Source organism: Rhodnius prolixus, unplaced genomic scaffold (assembly GCF_049639745.1).
Source record: "Rhodnius prolixus isolate KJV_2025 unplaced genomic scaffold, Rpr scaffold_14, whole genome shotgun sequence".
Taxonomy (NCBI): Eukaryota; Metazoa; Arthropoda; class Insecta; order Hemiptera; family Reduviidae; genus Rhodnius; species Rhodnius prolixus.
This window is the reverse complement of record NW_027411594.1, coordinates 434,918-462,131: the sequence shown is the minus strand read 5'-3', so window position 1 is coordinate 462,131 and position 27,214 is coordinate 434,918. Positions and strand designations below refer to the sequence as shown.

The window sequence follows — 27,214 nt, the reverse complement described above, 5'->3', positions numbered from 1 at the left end:
ACACTACCTTGGACTAAAGCCAGATAAAATGGTTGCCCTGGAATCCATTCCAGACCCCCCCTCCCATGCAACACTGAAAAGGCAAGAAATTACCCATCACCCTCAACCTGAATAACAAAAGTCTTGTGCCTACTTTTTTAACCCCGCCCAATTTTTGGTCAACGACATTGTAAGTATGGTGATCGACTAAATGTTCCAATTCTCAAAGCATCAAGTATTGACAGTCAAAAAAATACCATTTTAATGTATCTAACCTCACACAAAGCCATTATGACCTCAAAATCCCTTTCACTCAAAGATCTGGAGAAAACTCGTTCTTTTCAAAATTTCTTTACACTACAGCATCTCATTCTAAATCTTTTAAACCGGTACACCTATCCATTTCCGCCTTTACCAGGTAATGCTCCAAGGAGATTGAAGAGAAGATGGCCTCGCGGTCTAATCTCATCATAATAGCAGTAAAGTTAAATGTTCACGATAATAAATCACATAATAATACTGACATAATACTGATCAAGTACCAAACATACTTGCAACAATTGTTGCAGTTGTAAATTTAAATAAAAGATTACAAAAATAAATCAAATAAAAGTTATTGATCTGAATGTAAATTATAACTTCAGAGTAGGAGGTATTTTCCAAAATTAAACATAGAAAAGTTAGAAGGTTGAATTAGACCTGCAGACTGTATGTATTTTCTTAATTTTGTTACAAAGTCTGTTGTTCCCTTATTTCTTATTACTAACAGAAAGGATGTCATTAATTTGAAGGTTTACTAAGAAGGACTTACATAGGTCATAAGATGGAGAAATAAACATGTTTTTAACCAATGGCATACGACTAAAACACTTTATGACTGCTTGGAGTGGGGATATTATTTTCGCCGTTATATTTCTGATTTCTTACGTAGGTGCGTATTGTGAAGTCCATGTTAAAAGTTTGTTGCAATGGCAAGTTTTTAAATTCTAGATGTTATTTTTTAAAAAAATGATTCGCTTTTATTGTGATTATTATCAATAATGGTGGAATTCAGCCTTTTTACTATCCAAAGCCTTGAGAGGGCTTTTTTACTAGTGTGATACTGGCGAGGTTATGCAAATAAGTGTGTTCAGTGAATTAGTGATTTCAAATTGTAGTTCTAGTGTTTTTTAAAAATTTTGATGCACGAATTGTTTAGTTTTATTCAAAATGAATGGATAATACGATTTATGGATTTGGCTGCGGAATCAACCAATTCAAAATTTATTGGAAATAGCCACAAAGGAAAATTATTCATGTAAGTTTATTTCGTTTTTATTTATATTTTCTATATTGAGTTTTCACCCAAAATACACATTTTTAGGGTTTTCTGGGTCGGAAAAGTTGATTTAAAAAAAAAAAAAAATTAAACTACAGAAACTCGCATAATTGGAAGTACACTTGCGGTAGATGTATTACATGGTATTCAACTTGAAATAAGTGTAATTGTAAGTGAAAGTCGCCCTGTAATTGCTCTTACTGCAATTATGATTAGTATTATCCTACATAATTTTAATTTAAACATTTTTTTTGATAACTAATTACGTATAAAAAAGTACACTTCATCTACAAATATAAATGGCTGCATGTGTCATATCATAGCAATAAAATCCCCTAAATCAATGAAAAGTGAAAGCAATTCAGATTCTGTAGTTTTCCAGTTTTGCTCTGTCATTCCATCAGCAGCTGTCTGTACAAAGTTCTTCATTTTTCCTATTAATTTTTTGGAAAATAGGGGACTTGTTGGAGGATTTTTATTTTAGGCCACCCTTTCACATTATCCTTAATTTCTATTTTGTTAAATCAATTTATTTCTATACTTATTAAATGTTGAAAAGAACAATATTTACAAAAAAAAGGAAATCAAGTAATTCGTCATTTATCTAACGTAGTTAACGTTCTTAATCCTGTTTTTCTATATAATTTTCCTTATTATTTGAGAATAGAAATTCCTTAACTGTACTATTCGATAATCCTTTTCTGTAGTATCCCTTTTTCTTTTGATTCTTTTTATTGCACAGAGTTTTTTAATGAATTTTCCTTCATGGAAAAGATATTCCCACTAGTGCCCTGTATTCCAGCTTGTTTTTTTCCACTTGAGTCTTGGTTGTTTTAATCCATTTTTTTAAGGTATGATTCATTCCCATAGAAGATTAAATCAACTCAGACTTCGGAAGGGGGAAAAAATGAAAATAACTTCGAATATTGGGCATAAATGGGACGCTCCTTACCATGTAGGGTACTAATACAGAATAGAAAACTCTATACATTAAAAAGTGACAAAAAAAGAAAAAAATATTGTACAAAAGGATTTTCAAATAGAGGAGAAGATCCATCTTAAAAAATAAGGAAAGTTATTGTAGAAAAATACGACTAAAAAATTAACTTTGCTTGAAAAAAGGCATTAAATCTAAGTTACGTTGTTCCAAGTAGGTCGAAATATTGCAAATTCAAGTATAATTAGTTAAGAAAAAAGACAAAAAAATAATTGTGTACTCATAATTTTTTTTATATTTATTTAATAAAAAAAAAATCTGTAAAATAAATAAAAACCATTTTTAAAAATAAACTATAATTCCAGACTCTTGGCGAGTATTTCCGATGGTTCCGGTCGCATCACTCTACCCCACCCCCCCAATATCATGAAATAAATTTATTTGCTAACGACAGATCTTGACCATCTGGGCTGCCTAAGTTCAGATTGCTCTGGATAAATCCGTACATTATTCCAGAACAATCCTGTGTGAATGATTGGCTATCATTGGGAAAAGTAGATGTTGGGAGGTCCAGGTAACCACAAAATGTATTTAAAAAAAAGTAGGTACATAGTAATGAAAGAGATCTTGATGAGGATCAGCCAATAAAAAAAAAGAAAGGATATTTCTTTATGTTACCAACGTTTCAACAACAAAGTGTTGTCCTGTCTTTGTGGCAAAAGTTATGGAAAACTTTCCACTTAAAATGAGTTGGTAATATATTTTGGTTTTTCCAATTTGAAAATGAAAATATATTACTAACTAACTCTATTTTCGCTTAACTTCAAGGAAATTTGTTCTTGAAACTATAGAATTAAGGAACACAAAAAATATTCTTCTTTTTACAGATCCTTGGCAAGTCATATTTTGACTAATTGATATAAATATTTTATTATTTCTATTTTTTTTTCTTATTTCTTTATATATCCATTTTCAAAATTAATGATTGATTTTTAAGTTTACAAAAATTGATCTTATTTTAGGCCGTAACAGTTAGGAATTGAACTTAACAATCAATCCTAACATTATGTTCAGACCTAAAATTTCAAATTATTGCAATACTATCAGACAATCTAAGGGTCTAAGAAAGAAAAACGTTTTAATTTTGAAAATTCTATATAAAGAAAATATTTTTAAAAAAATAGAAAAATCATAAATTTATCAAATAGTTTTTCCCTCTTACTTTGATACATTTTTTTTTGAGACTATTTTGTGGGATGAATCAGGATCATATTCTCCATGTTGAATCAATTAACCAAAGTGTTGCAATAGAAAAATTCTCCCACCTGAAATTAGAATTAAATATTAATAAAAAATGCAAAATATATATAGGTAATTATTTATTTTTTTATTATTATGCTGAAATGTATTAAATATTTTAAAAAATTTAAATTTTCTAAAAATACGTAAAAAGGGCATTACTTTTTTATCTTACCTTCGGTTATTCTTCTTAAAGAAATACTTAATTTTTGTTCTTTTCTCGAACTCTTATCTTTTCTGAAAAAATAAAAATAATTAGAAAACACTTGAAATTATTGAAAATATTGAGTACTTACACATTTTAGTTGGATTATTGTAGAATAGTGAGACAAAATAAAATTTAAAAAAAAATTTATATCACGGAAATTAACGTGAGGGGACCTATTTTAGATTTTGGAATAAAAAATTAATAATTGTAGCAAATTATAGTAAAATATTAATAAAAAAGTGAATTATAAACATTTAAAATTTGGATTTTTTAAGAATTAGTTAGACAAAATCGAAACTTAACAATTTTAAGATGGACAGACCTAAGATTTCAATTATTGCAATACTATCAGACAATGTAAGGATCTAAAAAATGAACACTTTAATTCTGAAAATTCAAAAAATAAAAATAAATAGAAAAACAAATTTATAGTTATTTTCCACTTACATTGATACTTTTTATTTTGGTGACCATTTTGAGGGATGAATCAGGATCATTGATACTTTTTATTTTGGTGACCATTTTGAGGGATGAATCAGGATCATATTCTCCATGTCGAATAAATTAACCAAAATGTTGCAATAGAAAAATGCTCCCATCTGAAATTAGAATTAAATATTAATAAAAACTGCATCAATTTAATATATGTATATAAAAATTCTTAATTTATTAAACACTGCAAAAAATTTAAATTTTTAAAAACTACATAAAAAGTGAAATTACTTTATGTTGGATCTTACCTTTGGGCTTTTCTTCTTAGGAAATTTGTTTTATTTTTTTTCCTGCTCCTAATTTTTTTCTGAAATAATTTTAGACATTTTATATTAATAAAAAGAATGTTCTAGTTGGATTTTTAAAGAATTAGTGAGACAGAATTAAATAAAAGAAATTCTTTATATCACGGAAATTAGCGTGAGGGGACCTATTTTAGATTTTGGTATGAAACATTAATAATTCTACAAAATTATAGTAAAATATTAATAGGAGAATAAAGGATTAACACTTTTTAGTTGGATTTTTAAAAAAAAAGAATAAATAAATTATTTAAAAAAATAAATTATTTTACGGAAAATTGCGTGAGGGGTCCGATTTTCTTTTTGTAATGAAAATTGAATAAATCCATTAAATTATTGCAAAAAATTTATAAAAGGATAAAGTATGAACATTTTTTAGTTGGATTATTAAAGAATTTGCAAAGGAAAATGGGGAAAAAATTAAAAATTAAAATTCACGGATGATTGCGCAATAGGTCTGATTTTCACTTTTTTAAATAAAAGAAGAAAATTAATAAAAAAATATTTTAAATAGTTAATATTGAGTGGATTAAACATTTTGGGAACGTTTTTGAGTTTGGAAGTTGTGAAAACAAGTTTAAAAAGTAATTTAAAAAAAATGAAATTCAATTCCATTTGGCTGGCCATATTGGATTCTCTCTCAGTCAAATTGGAATTTTCTTTAAACACATTTTTCTAATATCAATCAATGGTAAAATGTGCAAAATTATATATCACTTTGTAGCTTATAACACAATAAACAAGTTTTAAGTAAAATTAGATGGAAATTGGGAAATTTTTCCTATCAATTAATTTATTCAATTTGGCTGGCCATATTGGATTCTCTCTCAGTCAAATTGAATTTTCTTTAAACACATTTTTCTAATATCAATCAATGGTAAAATGTGCAAAATTATATATCACTTTGTAGCTTATAACACAATAAACAAGTTTTAAGTAAAATTAGATGGAAATTGGGAAATTTTTCCTATTAATTAATTTAAAAAAACGACTTACAGCAGGGCTGATCTTCACAGGTCCAGAGCAGGCAGGAGAAGGGGGCTTTCCACTTGCTACGACAGCCTCTTGTCTTAGCTTCAATTTAAAAAAAAATTGTTTTTAAACGAGAAAATTTATACATATTCTATTGTAAAAAAATGAAAAAGAATTTCTGATATGGTCTTTTTTAAAAATCATACATTAATAAACTCAATATTCAGGGATTATTTTTTTGTATTGTCACTTAAAGTTGAAGTTTTATGTGTATGAATATTACATACATACGTGGACCAATCAGAATTGATCTTTTATTTAGGAATTATTTAGCAAATAAAAGGAAGCTTTTAGATTTATTTTGTGACGTAATAGATTTATAAAGGCTGTGTTTTTTTCTTAAGTACAAGTAAATGGAAAAATAAATGGCTGACTTAAAACTTGAATTTTAAATAATAATTTAATTATGTGTTTTTTCTAAAGATGAAAGAAATGATTTTCTATTATTCAAATTGGATCTAATTTATGCATTATTTAAAAAGTAGAAAAATATTAATTATTATCTTATTATCTAATTATTAGTTATAATTATTAAAAAAAATGAAATTATTTAAATATAATTATGTAAGTAAATATTTTATTTCACTTCTTTTTTTTAAATAAAACCCCAATTTATTCTTAATTTCTCATCTATTTTTTAAATTTTACGAAATTATTGGGTTGGTGAGGGGAAGCTTGAATTAAAAAAAAAGAATCATTAAATGGAGGCTGAGCAAATTATATATATATTATATATTTTGCAACGATAAATTATTATTTTTCAGTAATAAATTGAAATAAAATAATGGTATCAGTATAAAATAATTATTATTAATTCTAGAGCTGTGCTTGGCTCACCCATTTAATTTTTTTTGTCCAAAAGAGACATTTTTTTTAATGTGACTTTTTACTAAGCAACCATTTATTTAGGTAGATATTGAAATGAAAATTTAACTTCCTACAAAGATGAAGATACGTATCTTATTCATTATTCTTTTCTTTAATAATTATTTCAAGTCATTTTGGAGATTTTTTTAATTAATAAAGAGTGGTGGGGATAGAAATTATTGGAAATTTGGTTCTAGTAGAGTGTAATTCCAGTGGAAACTCTATTTGTGAAAATTTAAATTAAAAATAAAACGTAAATTGAATGAAAATTTGAATATAATTAATTAATGCTAATTAAAAATTCAATTTTTTGTTTTAAAGATAAAGGTTGTACGGAGATTTGCTGATTCACATTTCAAAGGGAAAACTGCTATTTCATCACAGCTAATTGGTTTCTAATTACTATTTTATCTATTAAATTAATTTTTGGAACAATTTCATTAAGAAAAGGTATTCATTTTTGGATATAGTTTTAATAGTATCTATTCCTAAAATCGTCGAGAAATGCATGCCCTAGATTGTGAATGAATTTTTTAGTTTGTACACGTCGAGCACCTTGCATTTTGGTGCAGTATGTGTCATTTGATCTTAACAGCTACAAAAAAAACAAAAATATGAATAATAATAATAATAATAAAGTAATTTTATTTCCAGCAGCTGACTTTTGGAGCACAGACTCAGCTCGGTAAGACCATAGCCTGGAATTTTTAGTTTCAAGCTGTGAAGAAGAATGATCCTGTGTAAAATTGATTCTGCATGGATTGAAGGTACCTCTACCTTGCAATTGGTTTATCTGTTGACCTGAATATAAGTCTTTTGGGGTACACAAAAGAACCGGATATCTATAAACTAATTGAGGTAGTTTCCTTTTTAGCACCTCGGATTTCTTTTTATTTTTTAACAGAATGAGGAACGAGAAATTTAATATTGTCTTTGATTAAATTGAAATTAATTTCTATTCATTATTACTAGTGAATTTCAATTTGAGCAATGGGAGCATTTTTGTTCCTATTAGCTCCTCAAATGCAATTCTGTTGCTAGGCAGTTGGCTTTTGGACCCTGCTTTAGGTACAGTATCTTGGAATGATGAGATCTAATTGTAGAGACTGACCCTGTGAACCAGTAAGCTGTGTGTGATAGGGGTATTTGGGAACCAGTTCAACCCAGCCTTGGAAATTGACCCTTTGGAGCATACTGCAGGACTTCAGCACAGTGGAGTTCCTTTTACAAGTCTGATCCGTGAACTACAGAGAAAATTTCTTGTTAGTCAACGGAAGGAAGCTTGATTGATTTAAAAGAAAAAAAGTGAGAAATTTAAAATTGTTACTGTTTATTTAAATAAATTTCTATTTGTAATTGTTGATTAATCTTGACTAAAGCAGGAATCCTGTTACCAGAAATTTGCTTTTGGACTAATATTACAGCTTGGGATTGGTTTGCCAGCCCTGAAGATTGGCCTTTTGGGTTTTGCTACTGAACAGAAGACAGCGCAGCCCAGGTCATTGAACTATTAGGATTCGGGTTAAACCACGGATTCTTGCAAAGCTTTGGTAGTGAGAAAAGCAAATATCTTCATCAATTGTTTAGGAATGAGTTTTAAATTAGATTTATGGTTGCATTTCTATTGCAGTCAATAATTTTTTTGTTCTTACCTAGTTTGTCAGTATTTATTTCACATTCTACCCAGATAAGAATAATTTTTCCATTCTTTTAGTTCAAAATAAGTTAAGGAAGCTGTACGTTTGTAGTGCAGAAAACCAAACATCGTTCCTATTTAGTCCAGAAAAATAATACTTACTCCTTTCTGTAGGATTGGGAAACAATTATTTGGCGAAGCAGACGTAGTTGTCCAGATGTTTGGATTTGAAAGTGTAGAGAACGCCGTTGGATAGGATCGCAAAAAAATGTGCTAGCTGAATAACCCGGAATGGATGGATCAGCAAGGTGACCACAAGGAAGATCTTGCGGCGTAGGTGTAAGGATGGAAAGCTGAAGAAGGAGACGAATTTAGGGAAAACTAGGAGTTCTGCAATTAACGACTATTGTCTTAGTTCAGTTAAGTAAAAAGAAATATAAGTTCTTAAAACTATTGTAGGATATGATCAGAATCTTTTCTTACACTTATTAGAATAATTCAGCAATTACAATAATCAATAATGGGCATAAAGATTATGATGTTTATCTATAAATATTAAAATTATCGTCTAATTTACAGCAAAACCATCTCTACTAAAAGAACTTTATCAAAAACGGAAACTAGCTAAGAAGAAGTCAGCAGAAATGTTACAGAACTTTTGCTTTTTAAATTGCATAAATTTATTACCCATTAATTCGAAAAATATGTTAACATTTTAATTTTCTTAGAACTAAAATGAATCATAAAAAATATATAATTAGAAATACGTAATATTTTTTATACTATTTATTATTTGATTCTGGAGAATGATGCTTTTTTCTCAAGTCTTTTTGCACACTTTTCAAATAAATTTATTAAAATAGGAATTTGATGAGCTGAAATGAGGCGAGATGGCGTGCAGAATGGATGCTGGAGAGGTTTTTTTATTGTTTCTTCACATCTTGGTGAAGCATGGACGATCTCACATCACAGACTGCTTTTCGATTTATGCTGAAATCTCGGGGTTATTTTTGGTCATAGCTGGAGATTATATCAGTTTAATTCAGTGTAAGTAAGTAACATATATTTTTTTCTAATGATGATACAATTTTTCATAAGTTAAAAAATAAATTGGTCTTTCTATTGTCTAAATGAAAGAACCTAGGCTTAGCTTATGAGTGGTGTCAAGCAAACCTATGCCACCGTAAATCTCTCTAGATTCTGTAATAGTAGATTTGTGTAATCCAATCTTGGTAGATTTGGAATCAGAAAAAGAAATATCTTGATAATTTAGGTACTTATTTCAGAGATGGAAAACAAATCGTGCATGTACCTCAATATTGAGCACATATAACACGTTGAGTTCATGGTTTCAAATTTAATTTCACCATGGCTTCGAAAAGGAACCAACAGTTTCACATATCATACTCTATGGACATAGTGTAAAATTCAGGCGTTTTTGTGTGGTATGTTGCTTGTATAGTTAAGCTGGCATATCCGAAGGTACCACCAAGTAGCCTGAATCTTGTTCCAGTGGAGTGGGTAACATGGTAATGGTTACAATTTTATGGTCATTAAAGTAATTATTTTTTATTGAATTTAAAACAAACATTCAAATACAGAAAGGTATTCAGTGATTAAGTACTTAAATGCTGTTTAAAATTAGCCTTAAGTAGCCCTAATCTGCCTAAAATAATCCCTACAAGAAAGGAAAATCGTTGCAGGTATTCGCACCTTTTTATGTTTTATTCTACCTGTAAGTTAACTACTAATTAAAACAAATTCTCCCTAAATTTATTGTTATTTTAATATACTTGAGAGAGAAAATATACCGATTAGTGATGAAATCGATTCTGGCTTGGTTAAATATCCATTAACAGCTTTTTAGCTTACTTGATTATTTATTTAACTATTTAACATAAGTTTATTTGATTATTTAGAGCTGCTAATTAAGGAGAGGCTATTGTCGAGTTATCATTTAACGAGTGCTCTTTTTAACGGAGGGGATGAGAAGATGGTGCATCTCTAAGCTGAAGCTACTTAGAGGAAGTAAGGAGATTGTGAACAGTGACCAGGCATTTTGACATCCATGAGCTTTTTCAGACAACACTGGATATTGGAAAAGTAGTTAATTGTAAGGCTGATTTAACTGCGTACTTAAAAACAAAAAAAGTTTTCAAATTTGAAAAATATTTGTGCTTCATGGCCAGCAAAGAATATAATTGCTGATGATTGCTGTTATGATCGTTCTGCCTGTCCTGACGAATTTATTGATCTTTCCATTATTTATTCAAATATGCAATTGATGTTTATAATTGCATATGATACTTCATCCTTTTTTTTAACGGGTCTTTTCTTATTATTTCTTCCTTTTAGATGTAGAGGATTTTTAGAAGGGCAATTTTTTTTAATCATTTTGTGTGAAGTTCTTAAGTATATTATGTAAAGTGCAACTTTTCGTTTCTATGACATAATTTTTGACAATGGTGTCAGCTGATACTTTTGTATTTTAAGACAATCCACTAGATTGACGAAAAGACTTATATTTAGATACGACACTATTATTCCGATTGACAATCTTGTCGAGATAGAAGTTCGGATTTCAAAAATTCTTGGTCTGTACGTCAGTACGAATCACAGCATAACGTAGCCTTTAAGTTTTGAAATATCCGATGTTAATCTTCTAATGAACATAAAAAGAGAAACACTATTATATTTTTTAATTTTTACGAGTAATGGTTCCACCAAATACAGTGTTTAGCAGACACACAATATTAAAGCTTTGTGGAAAGCATCTTAAATTAGATTGTCTCACCTTCGCCGTTGTTAGGGGGCGCTGGTACACGATTCCCGTCTCTCTGGGTTTAATTTTCTTTTTCTCAATCTCTTTGCTCGGCATTCATTACCAATTCTGTATACACTGATCAAATATTATTTTTAAATAAATTTTAGATTTATATTTCCATTAAATTCATTAATAAAATGACTTATAATAGCTTCTTTTTCACTTAAAAGTTATTCCTCTTTAAAAAAAAATTAAAAGTGCACCTTATTGAAAATTTTAAATTTGTTTTTCAATTCTGGAGGCCTGTTCTTGTTATGAGCTTTTTAAGTCGAAGATAACATCTCTGTAGCATTAAAGGTGTTTCTCTTTCCTAATTTTTTTAGAATTTCTTTCCAGGAGATTTTCCATAGCTGAATTGCTGTCCAATCATTCTCTTTTCTCGTATTCAACGCTTCCATATTCTTCCTCGTAGACCAAAGGCACAATAAGTCTCTTGTGGCTGCGGTGCCGTGGGGCATAGGTCTCGTCCCTCCTTTTCTAATCTATCTTCGTGGACAATGCTCAGTTATGATCTTCTTAGCAAGGTTACCTCTTTTTATTTTCAAGAAGAGTAAGAATAATTGACTGTGAGTTTTGAAATTTCAGATTATTTTTTAAAAAAAAGGAACTTGTCAGGGAAATCATTTTAAGTAAATAAAAAAGTTATAATAAACTTAACTCCTACTTCGATCAATTACTGAACAGTTCAAAACTGATTATAGTTTTACCATTCATGTCTAATTATAAATTTTTACTAAAATAAATTCTGAACTAATCAAAGTAGATAATAAAAAATAAAATAAGTTTCTTTTTTGTTTTTCTTATTATTATTTCATTTATTAATTTGTGAATTCTATAATTTATCCCTATTTTAGAAATTAATGTTATGGATCTTTTGAATTGAATAAAGACTTCTTTCTTTCTTATCAATGTTTTCCAAAGTTCTACACCTTTTTCGGTCTATGGTCTACAAAAAAACCACTTGCCTTGGAATAGTGCCGCTTTCTACGTTACTTTAAATTTTAACACCAAGATTAGCAACTTATTACCAAGTATACTCAATCAGTATTTATAGATGGTTGCGTGGAATAATATAGGATTTAAACCAAGTAAGTAATAAATCAAACTTTAGTTGTTGTTGTTTACGTTACTTTGTTGAAAGCTTTAGCTATATCCTATTTTGAAACGGTCGAATTCTATTTTATCTTCTAAGTAATCTGTTTGTGTGTTTTTAAGCTTTGCCTCTTTTCTCATGTTTTTTCTGCTATACGCATTAATCGTATAAGTTTATTAGTAGTTCATATTGCTGGTAATAGAGTAGGAAGTGCTCTGACGTCTCTTCTCGTGTTAAGTTGTTAATCTTTTTGTATTAATTATATTGTTTATTTTCAAAATAAATGCTAAGTCTTATTTCTCTTAGACAGTCTTAATTGGCCGGAAACGGCACACCAATTAATTTGGACAGGATTTAAAGTTTAAGCCTAATTTTTTGTATCGCTTAAAATACTTTGCTGAACAATGAAATTTCGCTTAGTCCTACAATCAGTTCCTTTTAAAATTCACAAAATTAATTAAATTACTATTTTTCCTTGAATTTTTGGCCTTAGATTAAGAAAATGGTGCCCACTTTTGGCAAGATACCTTGCCTAGTGCTTAGTCAAGCGAAGTACTATTTCAGTCCATGATGTAATTATTGCACGATCATTTAAGGTAAATTCTATAGATCTTGTTGCGTTCTAACTACAATTGTAACTTTTGTTGAAGAATAGTAAGTATTGATCTACTCATTTCGTGTGCTGCATTTCAAATACATTCATTTCTGTCCATGAGATATTTGCAAGTTTAGTTCTGTCTCAGTTTGACGCTGTGTGGAAATTTAATTGAGTGTTTGCCATCTTTTCATTCAGTTCTTTGTAGCAAATCTTGTGACAAAGAATCTCTGTCGATTTTTTAATTTTTGCAAATATATAATGAATACGTTGACAGTCTATTCTGTTAGACCATTGGAGGCAATTTAGTTATGGGAAGTTTCTAAATCCTAAATGAGAAATTGCCTTGTTTTTAAAAAAAACTTTTTTGTCAAGAACTTGTTTTTGCGCGCACGAAACAAGTCATCAGCATATCATGGTTTGGTTCAAGTGTTAACTGTTTCTAAACTGAGTTCTAGTCCTTAACTTCCTTCTCTTAATCGATTTTGTACTACTAATCCCATCGCCTTAATACATTTACGATTACTTAAATAATAAATTAATAAAATTTAACGTATTATTATCGATATGACAATGTTTTATTAAAATATTAACCAAAATTATCGTTTATAAGGTAAATCAGTCACAATGCGTGGTAGTTTGATTAGTGGTATGAATTCATTCGTATTTATTCCTCTGCCTTTCAGTTTTCAAATTAATATTTTTCTGTCAAACATGAGAAATAATCATAGTGAGGTTCCTGTTGGAAAGATTACGATCTTCACGTTCCACCAAATGAGAAATCGACAAGAGATTTTGACTTTAAGACTTTTTTTAAAGTGTAGAATGATCAGGCATTTGTAATTAATTGAATAGCGATGGTTGTTTAAAATAAGAGGATAGTTACCCTCTTTTAATTATAATCCTCTTTATATTCCTGAGGTTTAGCTGTTTTCTTTCTGTAACTTAACTTTCGGGACCAATTCCGACTCTCGGGTAAGACTTTAAGAACCGAAGCTCGAAACTATCTCAGAAATACGTGGTGGGTACTTTTTTAGGTAAGTCAAAGAAGTATTTCAGGACCCATTAATGGTTTCGCGTCATAGTTTTATCGAAAATATTCATTTATTGTTTTTCATTTATGTTTATTTCAGTTAAGAATTTATTTATCAATTACTTTTGTATTTTCTCAAATTATTATTAATTTGCTTCGCTGATTACTTTTATTTTACTTAGTTTTTCACTTTACTTGTATATTCTTTTTTTATTTTTTGCATTATTTAACATAATTTTAAACAATTTATGGAAACTGATTCCAAATAGAAATTTTTCGTCACAATTAATTTTAGACATATTCTCTAAGGCTATTATAGAAAAGTCTTTTTTGTTAAGTTCAGTTATTAAGGCGGGGGAAAAGAGAATTCAAGAATTCAGAACTGATTCAAGAAACTTATCAATTTCAAAATTTGAGAAGCTGTACCATTTTATTATATTTAATCGTGCAGCGGAAGAGAAAAAAATTACATCCAAATTAAGTGTATTTTTAAAGAGTACTTATTAAAATGACTTTAAATGGTCAACTTCGTAAATTATCTAATTGAATAACCAATAAAAAAAATATCAGTGGTTGATTAAACGGTCACGAAGTTAAAAAGAAAGAGAAAACTCTCGGCAAGGTAGGTAAAATGAAGACGACAGCGTAATTACCTGACCTGCGGCTAGGGGATCGTCAAAACAGTTTTTTACTTTCTATTACCGATATAATGGAAAGTATTTTATTTCATTGTTGATGTCCAATATGGCGTTTTCACTGGAAAATGTAGTTTAGTGGTTTACGATGATGCTGAAAATGGCAGCGTCTGTGCAATAGTCATCTGTTGTTATTAGAATTAAATTGTATGCACTTCCTTTGAACTGCTACCTTCCTGCGTGTCCTTCTCTATGGGGAGCTCCTTGCTCCTAGATGATCGACACAGGCTGTAGCTGTAGTTTTAATCACAGGAGAAAAATGAACTAAGCGAGAAAATACTAATTAATTATTTAAAATTCTTTATTTGGTAGAAATAATAACAGAATATTAAATTTTCTTATTATAAAGATATAGCTTGGCTTAAGCCGTCTGCAGGAGTTGTTGCATGTTTTACAATTAGTTAAAAATCAATTTTAATAATAATATTAATAAAATAAATAATACCGATCTTTTAAATGAACCAGTAGTAGCATGTTTAAATTATTAATAATACAAATTTTAAAAAACGTCTGCCAGCTGAAGCACCAAAACAAAAATATGGTTTAGCTTTAGAGCGACTGCCAGCTGGTATATTATTATTGTGATTCATACTGTGCTGAATCAATATCGTTTTTTTGTACTATTACTAACACAATATTTTGTTTGATAAAGGACACTTTGCTGAACAGAGTCATTTTACTGATGAAGTAATTAGTAATTCTCATGTCATGAAAGAAAATCTTTTTGGATCTCTGCTCCTTTTCGCTCTGCGTAAAGGTTTGTTAGATTGACTATTTTAAATGAGGTTACATCCTCTTTAATATCTGGACGAACTAATTTGTGCCATCAAATTTTTGACTAAATGAACAATATTGGAATTTCGAAAGAACAATTGTTAAACGGATATGACATTTATTGACTGGTTGAGCTAACAGTAAATTATTTTTTAAAATTGTTAGAAGACTGAAGTATACAATTTTTTAACGTATGAGTTACAGAAGTATCCATTATTGAACTTTTACACTGAATAGACCTACTTTTCGATAAAAACAGCAGTAATTTCTCTTCAATTCTTTGATTACAGTTTTTAAAGTTTTCTTGGTTTGACTTTTTAACTAAAACACTTCACGCTAATATCTTTTAAATGTTGATAAATACATTCAACAGGATTCAAATCGGTTACTGTGCTGTGTTTGGATCATTTTTGGACCATTGCAGAGCTAGCATTTCTTTAACGGCAGGCTGTTCGGTAAGTTTCTTATATTTATAAGATGCCAAATTGGTTCTCTCTTTGTCTTAAATTTCAAATTATTATTGCCAAACTAAAAGCAGCATCAATTTCTTATCCCATGCAAGACCGGCCACTGCAGGGATAGTGCATTGCATGGGCCTGGCAGATGATAGCCTTTGTAGGTTCTGTCAGGAGGAGGAGGAAACGGCAGTGCACATATTGCGAGGGGCTTGTATGGTGGCTAAGGATGTTACTCCTCGGGGATTGTTCATCCAAACCATTAATTATTATAGCACGGTATAACATACTCGTATATTATAATCAGTTAGTTCGGGTATTAAAGATACTGTAAATGTAGACGAAGGGGAAAACAGGGCCAATGAATGCAGTGTTGTACTAATTACTAGTAACCTTTAGGTTCCCCATTTACCTACCGGTTAAACAAATTAGTGAATATACTTCTTAGTTCTGGAATAATGTACTATTGGGAAGGTGCGGTGTCCAGGAAGTTCTTAAACACCAGGTATTTAAATAATATAATTTTTTATTTTCTGTCTGTTTACCTGGGAATATAGTTTATGGGTTTGGATTGTAGGAAGCAAATGGCTCTAATGGAGGCAAGAAATGCTCACAGTGAAACAGGACCAATTATCCTTAAGCTTTCTCACGCACAAGGAGCGTTTATTATTTATGGAATAGGATTGTTATTGGCGATTTGTACTATTGCAGTGGAAATATTTCTATTTAAGAAATACAACACACCAATCACAATTAGAATTCATCCGTATACGTACTAGAATCACTTCAATATTATCTGCAATAAAATTAGACCGAAATTCCATTTATTTGTACACATGATTTATATTATATAAATAAAATATAAAATATAAATATAATCTAGCTAAATAGCTAGGTGCTGTTCCCAATATTGTAATCACGTGTCTGGTACTGAAACTTTATATGAAGATTTTCAGTGATAGGTTAGAGGTTAACATTGCGAACTCTGCACTCACTTGTAATCTAGAAATTGTAAAAGTGCTTTTACATTACCTTTTTCTTCTTATCTAAAAATTGTATCTTTTATTTTAATTGTTTCTGTCATTATTTGTAGTAAACGGTTAATAAAATGTTGTTTATTATACACCAAGTTAACAAAATGAGAGTGATGGATGAGAGAAGTATTCCTCCAGATAAATCTCTGTTTCTTCAAACAAAAGTAATAGAAACTGAATCAATATAAATAACTTCACAAATGTAAATACTGAGGATCATTCTAATTGATAACAAAATGAAGATAGTAGTAACAGCTATAATCAACACGAAAATGTAAAAGAAAGAAATCAAGAAGTCAATATGACGAGGGAAAAGGAGTTTCAGGTTACATCCAATAACTATTGACATAATTAATGAAAAAAACATAATATGGGGAGCAACAGCATGACAAGAATCGATAAAATTGGGATATATAAGGAAGAAAGTAATTAACACCACAATTACCAATATTCTGGTATTATTACATCTATCAGTGCCTCACAAAAGTTTTTATACACCCTGGTAAGCAGAATTAATATAATTAATTTGGAAATTAATAAATTGAAAAAAATGTAATTTTAACATTCTCGATCAGCAAATATAATTGGAATAAGTAGAAACTCTACCTTAGATAGTACGATCAGAAGGTAATTTCCTCCACTAATGTGCCAAACCAGACCAGAGTTAGAATGTATACTTACAATCTCCCTTAGTTGAAAGTAGAAGAGGAATTAAATTAGGAATAATTGGGAAATCAAACTTATTTAGTACGATAAAAAGGAAAAGAGACAATGAAAATAAGTAGAAATTAAAGCTTAGTTGGTGAGATTAAAACGAAATTACAGCCTTCAAAGTCCCAGAACAAGACCAGAGTTAGAATGAACAAACAGGGTTGCTCTTATTCGACGGTAGAAGAGCATAAACAATAGGAAAAAGTGGAAATTGTATTTATTTACTTTACAGTATTAATAGTATAAATTGTCTCATATATTCAGTAATGCAGTAGCTAGTAGTTGGTAGTGGTAATGGTGGACCATTTAATTACTGTTTATAGTGGATGTTCTTAAGGCATAATGACCACAGCAGTTAAAGTGGCTATATTAAAGTAAAATCCTATCCTTTTTATTGTATACTAATGTACAAGACAGGGATCTTACTAGAGTGTAGGAAGGAGAAAATAAGAGGGCAAGAAGTACGGATTGAATTTGAGGAAACATTAGCTTTTAGTAATTTTGTTAATTGGTTTCGGTTGAATATGTATTCAGCACAATATACGTGATGGTTGCGTCAGAGTTTATTACCTACTACGAATAAGTAATCTCCTTAACAAAAACTTACAGTTTAAAATGTTAAGTATAAGGGTTGATTAAACGCTAAAAGGTACATAAATCAGCTAGTACCCAACATTTCATTCATGCTTAGTTGATATAATTTAAGTAATTTTGCTGCATTAACTCTTCCTTCACATTTTTTAGAATTTATTAGATGTCACAGACCCTTATGCTGGCCATTTTCATCTACAAAATATTTGTTCAAGTAGCACTGTAGATTGACTTTAATATCTATTTATCTATAATAATCAAACTATTAATTACAAGTTAAAAAGAAAACGTTACAAAAAATAAAAAAATTATGAGGCTAAAAACTTCAAAAACTTTTTTAAAAAAATGCTTACATCAACATATATCAATGATTTTGTTTATTTTATTTTCGTCTGTTTAAGTTCATTCTTCGATTAAAGGAGTTGTTATTTTATGTAGTAGTCAAACGTTTGTAATAATAGGTATTAATTAATCTGGCTTTATCACAAATAATATAGTTTTCTTCAATTACATTCTCAATCTATCTATGTAGGTGTTCTTCCCATAATGTTGTATATATGTAAGATATGCATATTTGTAGGACAGCTAATTATTCCAGTATTTTACTATAAGTAAAATTAGGGGGACTAAATTAAATTACAATTGAGAAATGAATAATTGTTGTTGAATAATCTACTGTGTGTTATTTGTGCTCATATTTCGGTAAGACAAATTTAAGACTGAAATATTCTTTTAAATCCGTGATTCAAATTTAAACAGTAGCCGACTCTAACTTTGTCTTTTTCTACTTTAACATGCAGTATATGTGACTACTCAGAATAAAGGACATATTAAAGATAAACCCGAAGAATAATTTGGAATAGAGTTAAAATAAAGTACCTAAATAAAAACTAAGATATAATATACATTTTATAGAGTCTGGTGTTATTGTTACTAGAGTTCACTTCGTGTCTTTAGTGTCCGAATAAATTTTATCAGTTTGGTGGTTTAAAGTTCTCTGATTTTGATCAATTTTGGCTTAATTTGAGTTAATAGTGTATGTATTATTACTACAAAGTTTGAACAATTTCCATCGAGAGATTTCGGAGGAATTAATTAAAACACTTTTCATTATTAACTGTGAGTTCGTGCATGTTCAGTTTTGTTCGACCATGACTTTTATGTAGCTTAAAGTACGTTTTTTTTGTTTTTGTTTACTTCTGTATTTATCTCTGTTGCTGGCCTTTAAATTAACTCGGACGTACTTCAATTTATTTTTTGATTGTTTTTTTCATTTGCTTTCGTACTGAATAGATATTTTTGAATATTTCCCATTTTCTTGGCTTCAAAAATTTGAAATAATGATGGCTCAACAAATTCAAGAATTATTAAATTAAAACTGTCCGGTAGGACAGTTGTATAAGGGTTGACCATCAAAAACTGCACGAAAAAGTGTAACGTTGAAAAACACCCAACTTTGACAATTTTTTTCTATTTTTCTATAAAAGATAAAATTCCCAAATTTTCTTTATAATATAGGGCAAATCCTCCTTTATAACTGTAATTTTTTTGCAACCACCCAGATCTAATAGGTTTCGAGAAAAAAGTTGCCGAAAATGAGCAAAAACGGCTTTTTCAAAAAATGTTCTTGTTCTTGTTCTTCTTCTTCTTCTTCTTGTTGTTGTTGTTGTTGTTCTTGTTACCTTTTTTGTAAACAACGTAGCGCCTAAACGCGTGAACCGATTTTCATGAATGAGGTGTCATTCGATTCGGAATTTTATGTAGATGTGCCTTTTGGGGGTCTCGGCCCTGTACATCGAATGGGAGAGGAGTTAGCCCCTTTATGTAAGGCCCCCTCCAAAATTATTATTACTAATTACTCTGTAAATCTTGGCCCGATTTTGATAAAATTTGGTAGGATGATAGGGTTAGGGCTCCCCTACCTAACATTAAAGCGACGATCTGCTCTTACACTTGTTAAGAGGAAGAATAGCAATCATTTCAAATTATCGAGGCGTGAACCGATTTTCATGAATGAAGTGTCATTCGAATCGAAATTTTGTACAGATTTGTACTTTAAAAGTCTCGACGCTGTGCCTTATAAGGAGGGGAGTTTGCCCCACCCAAGTAAAGCCCTTTCTAAATCTATTATTACCAATATTTCTATAACGCTTAGTCCGATTTTGATAAAATTTAGCACGAAGCAGTAATTAAAGCTCCTCTACGTGGCTGTGATGTGCCATCATGCTCTTACACCTACTAAGAGGAAGTACTGCAATCGTTAAAATTATCAATGGGTGAACCTATTTACATTATGAATGAATTGTCGTTCGATTCAAAATCTTTGCCTTTTAGGGAGAAGTACTGTAATCGTAGTTTATTTTTCTTGCTCCTCTTAAAAGGAAGTACTGAAATCGCAGTTTAATTTTGCTATTTACGTACAAATACCTTCCTATTTTATTCAAAACGCTTTCTCAAAAAAATGGTTATTGAGGATGGTTTGGGGACCGCAACTATAATCATTCTTTAAAAAGATCTCTCCAGTGGTAGTTACGGTTCCGATTTAACACCTTATCAGGTTATAATGATAGAATAGCTTATTCCAAATTTTAAAAAATCTGTAAAGCAGACGTAACTTTGCAAATAGACAAAAAGGAAAATCTATCCAAAAGGTACAAATATCTCCTTAACAAAAACTTACAGTTTTAAAAGTTAAGTATAAGGGTTGATTAAACGCCAAAAGGTACACAAATCAGCAGTTCCCAACATTTCATTAATACTTCATTGATATAATTTAAGTAATTTTACTGCATTAACTTTTCCTTCACATTTTTTAGAATTTATTAGATGTCACAGACCCTTATGCTGGCCAGTTCATTCATAATATTTTTTTATTATAATTATGATAAAATGAGTGATGAATTATTCTGAGTAGTCACATATACATGCATGTTAAAGTAGAAAAAAACAAAGTTAGAGTCGGCCACTTTTTAAATTTCAATCACGGAGGATTCAAAACAATATTTCAGTCTTAAATTCGTCTTACCGAAATATTCTTGAGCACAAATAACATACATTTAATAACAAGTAGATTATTCAACAATATTTACTCATTTCTCAATTGTAATTTAATTTAGTCCCCCTAATTTTACTTATGGTAAAATACTGGAATAATTAGCTGTCCTAAAAATATGCATATCTTTATTTTCTTTATTTTATATTACATATATATAACATTGTGGGAAGAACACCTAGATTGAGAATGTAATTGAAGAAAACTATATTATTTGCGATAAAGCCAGATTATTTATTACTTATTATTACAAACGTTTGACTACAACATAAAATAACAATTACTTTAATCGAAGAATGAACTTAAACCAATGATTTTTATTTAAAAATAAAAATAAATGCATAAAATCATTGATGTAAAAAAAGTTTATGAATTTTTTAGCCTCTTATTTTTTTTATATTTTTTATAACGTTTTCTTTTTCACCTGTGATTAATAGTTTGATTATTATAGATAAATAGATATTACAGTCAATCTAAGTTAAATGGTGTGCTACTTGAGTAAATATTTTGTAGACGAAAATGGCCAGCATAAGGGTCTGTGACATCTAATAAATTCTAAAAAATGTGAAGGAAAAGTTAATGCAGTAAAATTACTTAAATTATATCAATGAAGTATTAATGAAATGTTGGGAACTGCTGATTTGTGTACCTTTTGGCGTTTAATCAACCCTTATACTTAACTTTTAAAACTGTAAGTTTTTGTTAAGGATAAATTTAATGAGCTTCAAACTGATTTAAAAAAAGAGATGGAAAACCAGCGTAATCTTACTGTTTCAGAAATAAAAGATAATAATATATAAAAGACATAAAAATTAATGAATTAGAGAAAGATGCAAAAAGACGTAATGTAATTTTATTTGGCGTCGCCGAAGAATTCCGCAATTATTGGGATATGGAGAATTTTGTATGCACTTTTTTTAAAGAAAGGCTGGAATTACCTCTGAATGAGACTCATATTGATTTTGTGAGGCGTCTTGGCAAGTCTGAAAGTAATAAAGCTCGGCCAATACTAATCGCCTTCACACAGTTGCGATCTAAGTTGCTTGTTCTCAAGAACAGTCCTAAATTAAAAGGCTCCACAATGAATATTTCTGAGGATTTCCCACAACATGTGGTTGAAATAAGAAAACAATTATTGCCTAAGTTTTGGGAGGCTCGAAAAGCAGGAAAATTTGCCATACTCAGGTATGACAAACTGATCATAAAAGATAAAAACTCTTCTACTGAACTAGATAATTCCATACAATTCAAAAAACGTTTATTGTCTGTTTCGCCTCCAACGAATGTTGCCTCTGGTGAGAAAGGAAACAAAGAGCAGCGTTTGAAGAAAACTAAACCATATCAGCACCAAATACCCTCCACATCCGATCTTCAGAAAATAAATCCTATTCAGTCAGCTAACTTGGATGATAGACTTGATGGAGGAGCCTCAACGCATCTGACAGTCCCACAGGTCAAATAGCAGCAAATATCAACTGAGACTTTAAATATCTTGGCTTATAACATTAGAGGTTTGAGGAATAAAAAAGATAATAAAGATTTTGTTACATATATAAAGAGTTTCAATATTTTCCTTTTATTTGAAACTTTCGTCGAGCAAGATGGAATATCAGAATTTGATGGCATTTTCTCAGGGTTTGAGCTTTTGTGGATTCCGGCGAAAAGAACAGCAAAATTTGGCAGAGCATCTGGCGGACGTCTCTATGGTATTAAATCTCATGGCTTCACCAAGGATTCAGCTTCATTCTGTAATGTTTCGGGTAAAAATTTGTTGGTGGTGGAGATGGGGTTGCATACTTTACATATTTGTCCTGTTTATCTTAACTGTACTAGCTGGGACTCGGACTTCACAGAACTCTTTAACTTTGTCTCTGAAAATTATTCAATTAATATGTGTTTAGTTGGAGATTTCAATGCTCGAATCGGAAACCTGCAAATTATTTCAAAACATTGTTTTGATTTAAACTCTAAGATTCTGTCTACGAATAGATGCTCTAAAGATAGTGTTTTCAATTCCAACGGGAGAAATTTACTCGATCTGCTTGATAATTTCGGGCTTACGTTACTTAATGGTAGGACTGGACAAGACTTAAAAGGCGAGTTCACTTTTGTTGGTGCGACTGGGGCTTCTGTTTTGGACTATGCTTGTGTTACTAATGAATCTATTCCATTTGTTGATAATTTTAGAGTTGATGAGCAAATTTTTTCTGACCACATGCCATTAATTATTTCTTTTGTAGTTACTCAATGTTCTTATTTTCAAAGTAATATTCTGCCCCTGCTGCCAAAATTGAATTGGTCCAAACAGAATCTTCTTGAGTACCAAAATAATTTAGACTTTTATTTAAAATTTGTAATTTGTGAAAGCAATGGCATGGAGGAGCAAGTATTTTATCTGACGGATATAATTAATAGCTCGGCTGAAGGTAACAAAATTTTTAGTTCCCCAACAATTTGGAGAAAACCCTGGTATGATAAAGTTTGTAATAAGTTGAGGGTTGATTGTTTTAAGCAGCTTAGGTCATTCAGAAAGTCAAACAATGATGGTGATAAAGTGTTGTATTTGGTACTTAATAATAAATATAAGAGCTTATGTGCGCGGACGAAAAAATAATTTTATCAAAATTGTGCGAAAAACTTGTGCTGTTCAAAAGATAGTAAAGAATTTTGGAGATTGGTAAAGGTGCTTAATGGAAATAAATCCTGGGCAGTGGGCAATATTTCTTCTCAGGATTGGTTTGAGTATTTTAAAAATTTGCATAACTCTAGTCACATTTCTTCTAGGATGTTGTATGCAGAACCGTTCTACACGAATGATTCGCTAGACAGACCTTTTAATTTGAAGGATTTACAATCTGTTTTAAATAACTCGAAGGATATCAAAGCCCCGGGAGTTGATAGAATATCCTATGAATTTTATAAACACGCGTCATTAGATTTTCTGGAAAAGCTCGTAATACTTTTTAATAGAATATTCGATAGTGGTGAGATACCAGCTTCTTTCAAAAAATCTATTATCTTTCCATTATTCAAGAAAGGTAATAAAGATCAACCCTCCAGCTATAGGGGCATTTCATTTATTAATACAATTAGTAAAATATACTCAGGTTTAATTCTGCAAAGATTAACAGAATGGTCAAATAATAATAATATCTTACACGAATTTCAAGCTGGATTTAGGCCAAACTACTCCACTATAGACAACATCTTCAATTTAACTAGCTTAATTAAATTACAGTTATGTACAAAAAAACAAAAAGTGTTCGCCTTTTTTATAGATTTCGCTTCGGCGTTTGACACAATCGACAGGTACAGTTTAATTTATAAATTATTCTCACTAGGGTTATCAACCAAAATAATAACAAGTATAAAACACTTGCTACAGGACACCATAGCCTCTGTTCGGTGTAAGGGCGGGCTCTCTCCCGAATTCTATACAGAAATGGGTGTTAAACAAGGATGCTTGTTGAGCCCAATTCTTTTTAGTTTATTTATAAATGACATCATTGACGATTTGGGAGGAGGAGTCTTGGTTAGTGATTGTAAGATAAAATTGTTAGCCTACGCCGACGACGTCGTTCTGTTGGCTTCTCATCCCTTGGCCCTGCAGTTAATGATTGATCACTTGGATCGATATTGTCTCTTGTGGAATCTTAGATTAAATCTGAAAAAGTCAAAAGTGGTGGTCTTTCGCAATGGCGGTAGGCCGGCAAAAAATGAAAGATGGTCTTTTAGAGGAGAAAGTGTTGATGTCGTGAATGAATATAAATATTTAGGAATCACACTTACTCCCACCTTATCCATAGGCAAACATTTAAAAAATAAATTATCTAAAGCGAAAGCAAGTTTAAATGCTGTCTGGTTTCAGTTGATCGAGAACAATGACATCTCCTACCCTGTCAAAGTCCGAATTTTTAACAGCGTCAGCAGATCTGTACTCTGTTATGGGGCGCAGGTCTGGGGTTGGCAGCGTTTCGATGAGGTCGAAAAGTTGCTGTATTTCTTTATCAAAAAGTTATTCAGAGTACCCAAATACACTTCCTCCGCCTTTATTTGCACTGAAACAAGCCTCTCACCTGTCTTTATTTACACTCTTAAACTCCACTTTAAATATATTCTCAAAATTCTTGATCTCCCAAATTACAGATACCCAAAAATCTTGGCCAGGGAAGTAATTAAAAGAAATCTATTTTGGTTTAAAGAAGTTAGCAGATATGCAGAAATGGTAAATTTGGAGGTAAATCTGAACCTAGACAACTTGAACGACACTGATCTATGGAGGAATAGCTTTATATTGCTAACTAATGAGCTTCGGAAATATTTTAAAAAACAAGCTCTGCAAAAAACTTTAGAGACTAGCTTCTCTTCGCTTTACTGTGAGCTCTTGTTCGATTTGGGAAACAATTCCTATCTGAACAATGATCTTCAACTTTATAAGGCAAGGTGGATCTTTAAAGCAAGGGCAGATGTTTTGCCGCTTAATTTCAAACGCTTCAGGACTTCAGATACAAAGTGTACGCTGTGTAACCGAGAGGAAGTTGAAGACTTACACCATTTCCTAGTGGTGTGTCCGGTATTCGGTAGTCTTCGTACTAAGTGGCTTGGCACCTCTTCTCTTTCTAGTGCAGCTATTTTAGAGTTCCTGAATGGTAGAAATTGGCTAGCGTTGGCAAATTTTATTGGCTCAGCCTTTGCCCTCAGATTAAAACTGATGAGCTCTTAGGTTTCTCCTAAGGCACAGTATGCCATTCCTCCTAACCTCTCTTAACTTTCTTACATAACTCCGTTAATAACAGAGATGTTAATAGTAATAATAATGATTCGAACCTTCACCAATCTCGTAATGAACACTGAATTTAGGCAAGTAAATCAATAGTTATTTTTATTTTTATTATTCAAGTCATAAATTCTGAAAATTCAAATTTGTTGAAAGATTGTATAATCCAGATGTGTATTTTTTTATTTATTTTACATTTTTTATTTTTTATTTTTAAATATTAATTAGAATTTTCCCCAGACTCCACACTGACGGTCTTGGACCAAGTGTTTCTGTCTTTATTTTGTATACATTAAGTTTTTATGTTCTTTTTCTGATTTTTTAATTTCAGTAGTTCTTTAATTTTTGAAAGATAATACATATAGAAAAAAAAGTTTATGTTTTGTTTTGTTTTCTTTTTTATAATGTAAATATTGTATATACTAAATTTTGGTAATAAAGACATTTCTTCTTCTTCTTCTTATACATTTTATCCTAATTATACCAAAAAAATATTATGAATAAACTGGCCAGCATAAAGGTCTGTGACATCTAATAAATTCTAAAAAATGTGAAGGAAGAGTTAATGCAGCAAAATTACTTAAATTATATCAACTAAGCATGAATGAAATGTTGGGTACTAGCTGATTTGTGTACCTTTTGGCGTTTAATCAACCCTTATACTTAACATTTTAAACTGTAAGTTCTTGTTAAAGAGATTTTTGTACCTTTTGGATAGATTTTCCTTTTTGTCTATTTTGCAAAGTTACATATCTCCTTTACTGATTTTTTTAAAATTTGGAATAAGCAATTCTATCATTATAACCTGATAAGGTGTTAAGTCGGAACCGTAACTACCACCGGAGAGATCTTTTTAAAGAATGATTATAGTTGCGGTCCCCAAACCATCCTCAATAACAATTTTTTTGAGAAAGCGTTTTGAATAAAATAGGAATGTATTTGTACGTAAAAAGCAAAATTAAACTGCGATTTCAGTACTTCCTTTTACGAGGAGTAAGAAAAATAAACTGCGATTACAGTACTTCTCCCTAAAAGGCAAAGAGGCAAAAGATTTTAAATCGAACGACACTTCATTAATGTAAATAGGTTCACCCATTGATAATTTTAACAATGTGTAAATCTGTTCAAAATTTCGATTCGAATGACATTTCATTTATGAAAATCGGTTCACTTGTCGATAATTTGAAACGATTGCTAAACTACCCCTTAACTAGTGTAAGAGCAGATCGTCGCTTTAATGTTAAGTAGGGTAGCCCTAACCCTAACATCCTACCAAATTTTATCAAAATCGGGCCAAGATTTACAGAGTAATTAGTAATAATAATTTTGGAGGGGGCCTTACATAAAGGGGGCTAACTCCTCTCCCATTCGATGTACAGCGTCGAGACTCCCAAAAGGCACATCTACATAAAATTCTGAATCGAATGACACCTCATTCATGAAAATCGGCCTACGCGTTTAGGCGCTACGTTGTTTACAAAAAAGTTAACAAGAACAAGACCAATTCTTG

General features: G+C 30.5%; 2 long non-coding RNA genes across 21 annotated transcripts; one reads left to right on the top strand and one right to left on the bottom strand.

Moving 5' to 3' along the window:
• Positions 1-786: 786 nt before the first annotated feature.
• Positions 787-27,214, top strand: LOC141451605 (uncharacterized). Of its 20 annotated transcripts, none has more exons than XR_012456937.1 (8): positions 787-1,276; positions 6,756-6,884; positions 7,089-7,292; positions 7,538-7,739; positions 8,245-9,117; positions 9,990-10,183; positions 15,458-17,075; positions 21,705-27,214. It is a non-coding gene; the product is annotated as an uncharacterized lncRNA (long non-coding RNA). The 20 variants fall into 20 exon arrangements; XR_012456938.1 differs by lacking the exon at positions 21,705-27,214 and having other exon boundaries at positions 799-1,276; positions 15,458-15,539; positions 15,647-19,799; XR_012456923.1 differs by lacking the exons at positions 15,458-17,075; positions 21,705-27,214 and adding an exon at positions 7,817-7,984 and having other exon boundaries at positions 796-1,276; positions 9,990-11,799.
• Positions 2,504-5,827, bottom strand: LOC141451604 (uncharacterized). Its single transcript, XR_012456920.1, has 5 exons — positions 5,532-5,827; positions 4,482-4,540; positions 4,189-4,340; positions 3,709-3,770; positions 2,504-3,559 (listed from the first exon to the last, which is right to left on the bottom strand). It is a non-coding gene; the product is annotated as an uncharacterized lncRNA (long non-coding RNA).